The sequence below is a fragment of the Coptis chinensis genome, chromosome 6 (assembly GCF_015680905.1).
Source record: "Coptis chinensis isolate HL-2020 chromosome 6, ASM1568090v1, whole genome shotgun sequence".
NCBI lineage: Eukaryota > Viridiplantae > Streptophyta > Magnoliopsida > Ranunculales > Ranunculaceae > Coptis > Coptis chinensis.
In genome coordinates this window covers 76,365,123-76,377,726 of record NC_141461.1, presented here as the reverse complement: position 1 = coordinate 76,377,726, position 12,604 = coordinate 76,365,123, and positions in this window count along the sequence as shown.

Here is a 12,604-nt window from a genome sequence, read left to right as displayed (position 1 = left end):
ACGCATGTCTAGAACTCATCATCAAAAGCTTCATGGAATTCCAAGAACGTCAAGTAATGCACGATGTTCAACAGGGGGAAATCTTGGAAAATCATTCTCAGTCCTTGCAAAATCACGATCTCCTAATGGAAAATCAATCTACACTCTCTATCAACCAAGGTGACATTCAACTGCAGCTAAGCTAACAAATTGATGAACTAAACAGTCTTGTGCACGATTTGCGCCTCCATAGTCATCCTACTGATTTGTGTTTTCCTTAAATAAAATAAAATGAAATAAAATAATAATTAAAATAATAATAATAATAATAATAATACTAAGTAAATAAATAAATAATCGAATATATTATTACATTTATCGTCGTATTATGAATTTTGTTGTTATCTTTGTGTCTTCTTTTGTAAGAAATGCCTACTAGCATTGTCATAATTCATGTTGTGACAAGAACAATTTTAACATGTGATTTTCAATGTTATTACAGGAGAGTCTATTTTCTTCCATACTCATTTATCCATCCAGTTCGCCTTTATCCTTACCCATTTATTTACTTCATCCAACATGGCATTTTCATCAAACATTGCATCTTCATCAAACATTGCATCTTCATCAAACATGACACCTCCAAAACTCATTCCTGAGCAATCCTTTCAGTCTATGATGGATTCCAATACTTATGGCCATCTCTTCCGTGACTACATCACTAACATTGGGTGGTCTTTCCTAGTTTTTCAACCTGACCAAACTTATTCTCCGAGTTTGGCTGCATACTTTTATGCTAATATGGAAGACACACCAGCATTCAACTATGTGCATGGCTTCTACTTAGACGGCTTCACAATCCTAGTTGGTGACACACGACATATTTTTTCTGAACAACAGCTTGCCTTAACTTTGGATCTTCCATATCACCAACCGGCCGCATCATGGCATTACATCTATCACAATCCTTACCGTTCCTTTCATTGACATATTTTTCACGAAGCTTACGGTGATGGTATTGGGATTACACGAGAAGGAGATGGCCATGTGCCATGGCACGCGACATCACCATTCCCTTAGCAAGAATGACCATGAACATGGGGACTGCGATGTTGTTTATACTCCTGAACATCATGGGAGATTGGCACTTTTCTATGGCCAATGAGGCTCCCTGCGTGGTATTCAATGCACTGGCTGAAGGTCATACATTATTTGATATCTTACGTTATGTTATCTCCAATCTGAAACGAGCTCGCACTCTTCAGGATCAGTATATACTTTTACCTGTAACCGCTTGCCGAATCATAAAGACACATTTCCCACAGTTTTCAACTACGTTTCATGACTGGGTCAAGGTAGATTCTATATGCCCAGCAAACAAAATCATTCGTTCATTAAGGTTTAGGCAATGGAAACGTCCCGCTCGGTACCTGAGGCATGTTCGTTGTTACCCGAAGGATGAAAAAATGATGACACATTTGAACAAATTCGGAGACAAAGAATGGGCAAAAATTTGGCGGACTATTATCTTTTTTAGCGATGCTAAGGAAATGCATTTCATTTTAGAGGGCCTTGGACCAACACATCTCTTTGGATGGTAAATTTGAGCATGTTATTGTACATATATCTAACTGTAAATAGTTATGTTTCGTGTGCTACTGTTTTTCTTTGTTTATTTATGTATAATATATTAGGTTATCCAAACTTTGTGTTCCAGCAATCCAGCCCCTAATTTTGCTCACAGTTCTCAGGTAATTTCTTTCTTTATCTATCAATACTTCGAGGACTAAGCATCATTCAATTTGGGGGTGCTGTAAACCTGTAGCAAAAATTAGGCAACTTGTAGGCTGTATATAGTTCCACTTTCTTGTTAATAAATGTATTTAGTGACAAAGTCTTGTTTCCTTTTTCAATGATGAAAATTGTCTAGAAATGTCACATTAGCATTCGAATTAGGGTTTGTTTTTAAAAACTTAAGATAATACGTACGCAATAGTTTTAACATCTTTTCATGAGTATTCATGCACTGAGTATCATCAATTGTACATAGCAGTAAGTTTCTGGAACCCACGGTTAGTTTACTTAAACTATCAATCCTGTGAGAATCTAACAAAAAAGCCTCTATATGTGTGACATGTGAGTAATGGCACAGAGGAGTAGTGTTCCGAGTAGAGAAAATCACGAGTCTACTTACTTGATCACCATCCGAACCCTAGGCGAGAATTTAGGCCGTCTTTGGATTGACATAGCCAAAAATTCATACTTGTTACAAATTCTACCGCTAGTCACTCTACTAGACCTTTCATCAAACCTTTCATTTTCACCAAAAATCCCTTACCCGTCTAGTAATCCTAAATAAATTAAACCTACCCAAATGAGGAGTATGAGAAATAGGATGAAATGTAGAAAAATAAAGAGAAAGACTTGTCCCAAATAAAAGTCAGTTATTTGCTTCAAGAAAGAAAAAAATAGAATCATGTTCTTAAGCCTTAAAAAAAAAAAAAAAAAAAAAAAAAAAACAAAGGCTTAAAAGCAAAGTAGGAAACTCAGGTAGAAGCAGGAAAAGAAAACAAAGATTTCTCTAGTGTAAATATCTTGAAGACCCTATTATCTCATACTTGTCATTTTTGATTATCCATTTCCATTTTCTTCTACACCATCACCTAAGCCCCACAATACCTAATAAAGACATCTAGCTCAATTAGGAATAGGATGGTGTGATATTAAGTAGTAGTTGTGATCGATCTACCTCAGCTCCTTTGTTGTCATTGAGATGTGAGAAAAAGTGTGCCAATGCACACTGGAGTTAGCAAAACTTGAGTGGAAAAATTATGAGTGAATTTGTGTTTCGACACATACCTGTGAGAACCCATTTAGAGAAGTTCTCCAAAGGATCCAGAAACGGCCCTGCTTGTACATTTCAATGTAAAGTTCATTGTATGTATGTTCATATGTAGATGTTTTAATTATTATATGCATATTAACTTGAGTTCCAAGGGAACCAATCCTTTTTTCCCGCTAAGGAGATGTATAGATATCTGAGATTAATTTAGGAAACAAGCTTTTGTTACTAAGTCGTTGTAGTATAAATGAAGTTTGTGAGTATCTTCTCTCGAAAACTCTCACGAGGCTATAACTCGACCACTAGGGAATTCCTAGTGGTTTAAGGCCTTGTTGCATACGGTCAATGCAACCGCACTCTGCGAAACGAGAATTAGTTAGGACTACACATTTTTGGCTACTTATCTGTTTTAATGTCTCTTCTTTGCTTGAGGACAAGCAAAGTGCTGTTTGGGGGTAGTGTGATAAGCACCCAAAACTGTGATATTATACCCCATAGAGACATAGCAATTTGGTTAATTATATGTTTAATAATCAGGAAATAATCGCATTTTCGTGCTTTTGCAGGTTAGAGCAACTAACGTAAAAATGATGACAAAGCCAGTATTTAAGCACGAAATAGGGAGTATACAGAAGCTTTCCGATTAAGCCCACGTGAAGCCCAACAAAATCCGGACTAAAGCCCAAAGACTCAAACAGTACATAATCCAGTCAGAAACGGGATTACGTGCACAGAAGTGTCAAACTTTTGAAGCTCATATCTCTTGAACCAGGACTCCGAATGTGACGAGTGAGCTGCCCCAACGATTAGTGCGACAAACTCTACGCATAGGTGGGAAGTTGTAAAAATGCCAAAAGACCGGACTACCACTGGACACTGCACATGGACCTACTAGGTGGGCCCATAAAATTTGATGAGTTATCATGCAAGTCAAGACAAAGGTGCAAATAATTGGTGCAAATTTGACACCTTGCATGAAATTAATGAGTTGGTTGGATTTAGGTGATGATTGTCTAAAAAAATGAAAGGTGTCAAATGGGGGTTAGTTGTGGATAAGAGAAAAATAAATGAGATGAGAGTGTTTCATATGGGAGAAGAGAAAAAGGCTCTCTTATGTAAAGGGGGGCTATTTTTGGGGAGTTGGCTAGCTTTTACTTCCTTGACTCTTATTTTTCATTTACTTCCATGTCTTTACTTTTGGTTTTAGTTTTTAGTGTTAAGAAAAAAAAAACTTGTAACTTGTTAATGGAGGACTACACCTTCTAGTTCTTGAATAAAATTTCTTTGATCCTTAGGTAAAATAGTTGGTACATTTTGTATTCCTTTCTTCTTTCTCTCTCTCTCTTTTAGATATCTTCTTATAACTTTTATTTTAATTCCAAGGATCATGATGAGCTAAAACCCTCCATTTGTGGAGGGTTAGTGATGCTTATGTGAGAAATCCTTTTTTATTGTTTTTCTAGATAGTTGTTTTGGAAAAACAACTAGACTTACATCCTATCCCAAAATGGTAGTTGGTGTAGAGTTTAGTTAGGAATCAAGGTGATGATCTTAGAGATAAATCATTATTTGGGTTCCACATGCTAAAAATATGATATTAGAGATGAGTCATATTTTTAGGGATCAAAATAATCTTGTTAGGATTTGTTTTTGAGTTCTAGAAAGATTAAGTTGCAATAATCTAAAGTTAACAATAGAAATCGTCTTCACATAAGGATAACTAACTCTCCACACCTTTCCTAGAAATTGATTTTCATTTTATTTTAGTTTGCATGTTAAGTAAACTTAAAAATTAGAAGAAAACTAAGTAGTTAGTATCAATTCAATCATAGTTTAAAAACTTACTCACTAGTTTCCTAAGGAGCAAAAACAAGTTGTAAGTTGTCCTAGACTTGGGTTGAATTGGCTCGAAATCCCTACTCAAAACTATGCACACAAATATCGTGAGTAAGGAAAAATCTTTGTATTCACACTTTGCCGAAACAGAGAATCAAATCTCTAACATACTCAAAAAGGTGAACATCAAAATAAATTATTTGCCATTCTAAAGACCCAAGGACTCGTGGCTTTACATTTGGAATTCTCTATGGGGAAACCCCCCACTCTCATCCTTTCATTTATTTCATTTTCTTGAGTTTCTTTTTTTTTTTTTGAAATTTCCTGTGTTTTGCTACTGATCCGCATACTTCTTTTGGTTGCACTTACAGGTTCAAAATGCATCGACCTAGAAACTAGGCTACAACAAACACTAACCTTACTGTGAAAAATTTGGTCTGCTGTGCACATTTCTTTTCTTTGGCGGACTTGCGGGAAGCTTGCAGGTTCCAAATTTTAAATATTTTTGCATGATTCAAATGTATATAGTAGTTATGTTGTAGCATGAACTATTATTTGCGTATTAGATTAGAAATATGCATTAATCATGTGAATACGCCTGTAAATATCTATATACGGTTAAGTGACTATGAATTGCATTTAAATGTATATGTACATGTACATGGTACTGTTTTGCATGGTTATATATATATATATATATATAAGTTGCATGTTTAGCATATATATAAATATGGATGGAATATAATTGCATGTTGGCATTTTTAACTTTTGAGTTATACATAGTAATTAGGGTGTGTTTTGGTATTTTGGCCATAACTTTGGCTATAGTTCTCTGAATCACGCGTGTGAGCTCAATTCGGAAAGATCTCAACAGCGCGCACGCTATCACCACAGAGGGCATTTTCGAGGTCAAAATCAACTATTTTCCCTTCCAAAATCATCATTTTAGAAAATTGTCTTTTTAATAAGTCGATTTTGTCATGAAAGAGGAGAACATTCCAACGAGGGTTCAAATCTGAGTTAGGTAACGACAAAACGATCCACATGATCACGTTCTAGGATGATTTTGTTACATCCACTAGAGAAAAAAGGAGACGCGTAGGCACTCTCCAAGAAGTCTACCGGTTTTCTTCACAGGCCGCACTTGCCCCACGTAGTTTAGGTCGCAGTCCAGGTGACATAACCTTCACAGAGGCCGACCTCAACAAGGTTTGCCTCCCCCACAATGATGCCCTAGTTGTTCACGTCAAAATCAGCGACTGGACAGCCAAACGTGTCCTGATAGACCCTCAAAGAGATGACCTGCCCAGATCGGTCTTCATAGATCCAATCGCCCCTCTCTATGGATTCAATGGGTCTCGAACTGATCCAATGGGGGACATCATACTTTCTGTCTCTATTGGATCCAAATAAGACAAAGTTAACATCAATACGCGTTTCAACGTTCTGGATGTCAGCTCGTCCTATAATGCCATCCTAGGACGTCGCTAGATCCATCAAATTCAAGTAATACCATCAACACTCCATCAAGTACTCCGTTTTCCAGGCCCTAGAGGTATGATGGAGCTTCGCAGCAACCAGCTCGAAGCTTATCATTGCAACCAAATCTTCTCAGCAAACAAGCCCGCTGGGGCTTTAGTTCGAACCAACAGTGAGCTCGCCAGCACAAAGATGGCCAAAGACTTCATCGTTGAGGTCAAAACAAGAACGCCAACACAAAATGCTGGGGGCTCTATCAAAAAAGTCACACTACAAGTATGGACCTCAAAGGTCGCTACAGCTCCTACTCTCAAGACCCCCAGGATCGCCCCAACCCCTGTTGTCATGACCACATAGGTCTCATCAGCCCTTGTTGTCGTAACCACAGAGGTCGTCCCAGATCCCGTCATCACGACCTCCGCTCCTCAGGTTGAGAAAGCATCACCTGAGACCAGCACCGCCGAGGTCGCTTCAGAGCCCAAAGCAACAGTTCAGATTGAAGAAAAGGAGAAAGTAAACTTGGGAACAGAGGACGATCCCAAGTTCTGTAGGAACCGTTATTCAGAATCAATATTTCTACAAACCGCGAACACCACGCAGCGGAATTAATGGGTGTTCACGATTTGTGATTGGAAAACATACCTTTGATAATCGGTTTAGATAACTCTGAGAATCCAAGCTTTATGAAATCTGAAATCAACCTCTTGTTCTTCTGTTGTATTCCTGAATAGATTGGACGTTGTGTAGACAACAATCTACCAACCCCCTTCTTTTCACAAGATCATAAACGAATTCAGATCTACTTTTCTTGCTTCTTTTTCAGAACAATGAATAGTGAATTTCGGCCAGAGAGAGAGTATTCTATTTATATGCTACAACAGGGACCATGAGGAGAAATTAGGGTTGGGCCTCCTGACGGGCTTGGACTTCCCATGTTCGTCCAGAACACACGGCCCAAGTCCGTCCAACAAATGGCTTATTCCACTAAAGGTCATTGTTGTACTCACCGCCTAATCCCAAATTACGCGGTCGTTTATGGGCTCCATATTATATGCTTGTGGATCTCCCCATGTTTAAGATATCGAATATCCGTTGATTAAGTTAAGTTATCGACAACTACATTAATCAACTTCTTATGTCCTTGAGTAGTACCACTCAACCTCATTGTCATGTCGGAATAAATCCACCCGGGGTTTACATGACAATCTTTTTTGAGCTCTTCAAGGGGATATCATCAATCCGACTTCTTCATTCGAATTCCTTCAATCAACATCATTACATATAATGTCATTCATTCGAAGTTTGTTAATTCACAAATGAATCTCACTCATTGATGATTTAAAGTAATATACAATGCACATAAGTGCCCGTTATTATATCCGGATTAAGAGGACAAGCATCCATAATAACATAGGTGTTTGTTCTCTTATATAGTCAGTATAAGGAGAAGCAGCCTCACTTGGTCCTGTTCAATACACACAAAGTGTACTAGTGTAATCCTATAGTCAAGATAGGCTAATATCAGATTATACTACAACCGTATCAATGGTTTGTCCAAATCCATCTAGGTTGTGAACGATTACTTATACTTTATAAGGTACTGATGATATGATCTCCTGTGTGTTCACACCATATCATCTACAACATAAAGTATTAGACACATGCATATAACTAATAACATATATAATATACATAACATTTGCCCATATGATTCTCATTCAAAATATAAAGAATTAGAGTTAATACAAAAGTAATGCTTTTAGTATATAACCCTATCAAGTTTGTCTATGTAGGGGCTAACCTTGACCCTACACTCAAGGCCCAGCTTGTAAACTTTTTATCAATGAATAAAGACGTCTTCACTTGGTCGTACATCGATGTAACTGGTATAGATCCTAGTATTGCATGTCATAATTTAAACGTGAACCCCAATGCTAGACCAGTTCGTTAATGACCTAGGAAATTATACCTGAGATTTTAGAAAACAATTAATGATGAGATCGACAAACTCAAACAGGTCGGTTTCATTCGAAAGGTCGATTACCCAGAATGGATCACTAATATAATAGCAGTCCCAAAAACGAACGACACAGTTTGCCTCTGCGTCGACTTCACCAATGTCAACCAAGAAACACCTAAAGATAGCTTCCCCTTACCTAGAATCGACCGACTTATGAACCAGACCTGTGGCCATGAGCTCTTGTCATTTATGGATTCATACAGTGGGTACAACCAGATCCTACTCACTGAAGAAGATCAAGAGAAAGCTTCATTCATCACAAAACAGGGAATCTACTGCTACAACGTCCTCCCGTTCGGCCTCAAGAACGCAGGAGCGACCTACCAACGGCTTGTCACTGACATGTTCCAAGACATGTTGGGGGACACTATGGAAGTCTATATCGATGACATGGTGGTTAAAAGCAAGAAAGTGGTTGGCCACCTCACTCACCTTGAGCAGGCGTTCTCCAGATTACGCCAAACTGAGATGAAGCTAAATCCCAAAAAATGCCTTTTTAGAGCGTTCTCTGGGAAGTTTCTTGGGTATCAGGTATCACAACGAGGGATCGAGGCCAATCTAGACCAGATCCGAGCGTTCTTGGAGATGCCCGATCCATAGACAAAGAAGCAAATGCAGAAATTGTCAGGAATGGTGGCAGCTCTCAACTGATTCATATTGAGAGCATCAGACAAATGCCGACCTTTCCTACATATTCTCAAAAAGGGGAGAACAATTCTCATGGAGTGACCAGTGCCACCAAGCGTTCTCTACACTCAAAGAATACCTGACAACAACCCCTCCTAGCAAAACCAACATATGGTGAAATGTTGGGGCTTTACCTTGCGGTGTCTGACTTTGCTATCAGCTCGGTTCTCTTCAAGGAGGACAACAACTCGGAGAAGCCGATCTACTTCACAAGTAAGACGCTGTCCCCAGCTGAAAAAAACTACTCCTATATTGAAAAAGTAGTACTAGCCCTACTGTACTCTGCAAGGAAGTTCATACCCTATTTTCAAGCACATCCAATCAAAGTGCTCACCGATCTCCCATTGAAGAAGATCCTTCTCAAAGACAACAAGACAACTCGCATGGTGGTATGGGCAGAGGAACTCGGGGAACATCATGTCGAGTTCGTCCCGCGAACCTTTCAAAAAGGCCAGGTCGTTGCTGACTTCCTAGCATATTTTTCCAGTTGACGACCTAAATTGGGAGCCAACAACAGATGTCCTATCCACTAGAAAACAAGATAAGTCAACATGGTCACTCTTTGTGGATGGTTCTAGCAATCCTAGAGGAAGCGGGATCGGAGTCGTCCTAGTGTCATCAAAAGGCACTATGGTTGAGAAGTCAGTTCGCATCGATTTCGCGACCTCTTACAATGAAGTTGAGTACAAAGCTCTAATTATAGGACTTAGAACGGCACTACAGCTCGGTGTCCAGGAGTTAAAAGTCTTTAGTGACTCGCAACTAGTTGTTCGCCAGATTGCTAAAAAGTACACTACCCATGAAGGTAACCTCACTAAATACCTTCAAATTGTTTATCAGTTACTTTCTTTCTTTTAAGACAGCCACCATACACCACTTCTTGCGTGACAAGAATTGCCACGCAGACAGTTTAGCATACCTGGCTACTCAAACACCGAGTTGGGCCCCTAGACAATTACTCATCGAAGTAATTGACCGACCTGCTTACCAAGCTGAGCACACCCTGGAAATCAACGACCTATTCCCACTCTCTGATAGTCAGATGAGTCAAACATGGATGCGACCCATCATAGAATACATCCAACATGGCATAACCCCAGAAGATCGTGCCCAAGACAGACAAGTTTAATATCAGGCACGTCACAACTGCCTAGTTGATAACAAACTATTCAAAAGTCTACTGGTGGACCTCACTTGAGGTGCATAAGCCCAGAACAAGGTCAACTGATTTTTGCATAAATCCATGAGGGAGAATGTGGGAACCATGCTGGAGGTCGCTCTTTGGCTCACAAAGCGATATCCCAAGGGTACTTCTGGCCACGAATGCAGGTCGATGCCAAGAAGTAGGGCAGGGATCGGGTCGGGTTCGAGTCGGATATGGCTATATCTGAATCCGAATCTGAATCCGAATAGTTTCGTAATATCCAAACTCGAACCCGATTATATCCGAAATTTAATATCCGAACCTGACCCGAACCCGACTAACCTGATCGGATAACACTAAAAATTAAAAAAAAAACCCGAAAAATATATCTGAACCCGAACCCGAACCGAATCCGATATACCCGAACCTGACCTAAATAAGTAAACGGATATAAAAATTGACATGAACCTAAACTATTTGGGTTCGGGTCAGGTCAGATTCAGGTCAAACCCGACCCGATTCCCTGCCCTACCGAGAAGTATGTGCTTAAATGTATCAAATGCCAAACTTTTAGCCACAACACCATCTAGCCAGCTCGCGAATTAATCAACATCGCCAGCCCTTGGCCATTTCACATGTGGGGCTTGGATATCATGGGTCCATTCATCCCACAAAAAAGCACTAGCTTTCAGTTTGTCTTGGCAGCAACCGATTATTTCACTAAGTGGGTCAAAGCGATCCCTTAGCTCATGTCAAAGAGTCTCACGTCAGAAACTTCATCTGGACACACATCATCACCAGATTTGGTCTACCCCACACACTGGTGATGGACAATGACTCCTAGTTCAAAGGTAAAATAATCAAAGAGTTTCTAGCAAAGTGGAAGATCGTTCATGCATTCTCCACCCCCCAGTACGCCCAAAGCAATGGCCAAGCAGAGGCCAACAACAAAGCAATTCAGGAAAATTTGAAAAAGAAGATTGAAATGAACAAGAGCCAATGGCCAAATCAATTGGAGAATATCCTATGGGCTCACCGCATTACAGCTCGCTCTAGCACAGGCGAGTCACCTTTCTCACTCTGTTATGGTACGGAGGCAGTTATTCCTACCGAACTAAAGTCACAACGACTTGGTCCGAGATCGTCGAGTCAGGACATAATGACTCCATTCTAGCTCGAGAGGTCGATTTGCTCGAAGAACGCCGCGACCTAGCAGCCATCAGATTGGCATCATATATATCATCAGACTATAAAAACTCATACAATAAGCCGAGTCAATCCTCGATCTTTTGAACCTGATGACTTAGTTTTGAAAAAGACTCAAGATGACTCTAAACTGGCACCAACATGGGAGGGCCCTTACATAGTGAAACGAGTCGTTGGCAATGGAGCGTACTTGATCTGATAAAGACCCAAGAGGGAAAAGCATTACCATGTCCATGGATCACATATTTGTTAAAGAAATTTTATCAATAAAATTATCATGCGTTGGAAATCATATTCTTATTTACTGGAAATCCATGTATATTTTAGTTATGGTTTTCATTACAACCTGCTTTGTTCAAGTTCACCAACAGACGCGGAGCTCGCTCTCTACGAGCCACCAACATATGCAAACTAATAACACTCTCATGAAGTTCAAACGTTCACAACCTCATAACACGCTCTTTTGAGCTCATAAGCTCCATAGCCTCTCCAATTCTCACCAGTTGAGGTCCTACAACTCTAGGATCAACTCAGTGAGAACGCTCTCTACGAGCAGCACACTTTCTTAAGCTAACACGCTCTCTTGAGCTCATAGGCTCCATAGCCTCTCCAATTCTCACCAGTTGAGGACCTACAACTCTAGGATCAACTCAGTGAGAACGCTTTCTATGAGCAGCACGCTTTCTTAAGCTAACACGCTCTCTTGAGCTTATAGGCTCCATAGCCTCTCCAATTCTCACCAGTTGAGGACCTACAACTCTAGGATCAACTCAGTGAGAACGTTCTCTACGAGCAGCACACTTTCTTAAGCTAACACACTCTCTTGAGCTCATAGGCTCCAAAGCCTCTCCAATTCTCACTAGTTGAGAACTTAAAACTCTAGGATTAACTCAGTGAGAACGCTCTCTACGAGCATCACACTTTCTTAACCTAACACACTCTCTTGAGCTCATTGGCTCCATCGCATATCCAATTCTCACTAGTTGAGGACCTACAACTCTAGGATCAACTCAGCGAGAATGCTCTCTACGAACAGATCGAACACTTCCTTAAGCTAATTCTTAGGCTTCTTAGCTTTATTTTTTGTAGACCTATAATCCTAGGCTGCAACGATGAAAGGACAAAACAATATGCAAAAGCAGTTGAACATAAGCAGCATACATGCATTCCTTAACATTCAACATGTGAACTACCTGAACACACTCAGGAAACCAGTTCATACATCCACCGATCTTCTAGGTTTACCCAGAAATCTAGATCGGTCTGATTACAAGTTTTTGAGACTTTCGAGCTGCCACTTACGTGGAAACCAGCTCGTTGTGTATCTTCGTACCAATAAAGACTAGCGAACTGCCCAGGCAAGCCTAGGACACCAGTTCTATTGTTATTACTCTCCCACAGAGATGAGAAC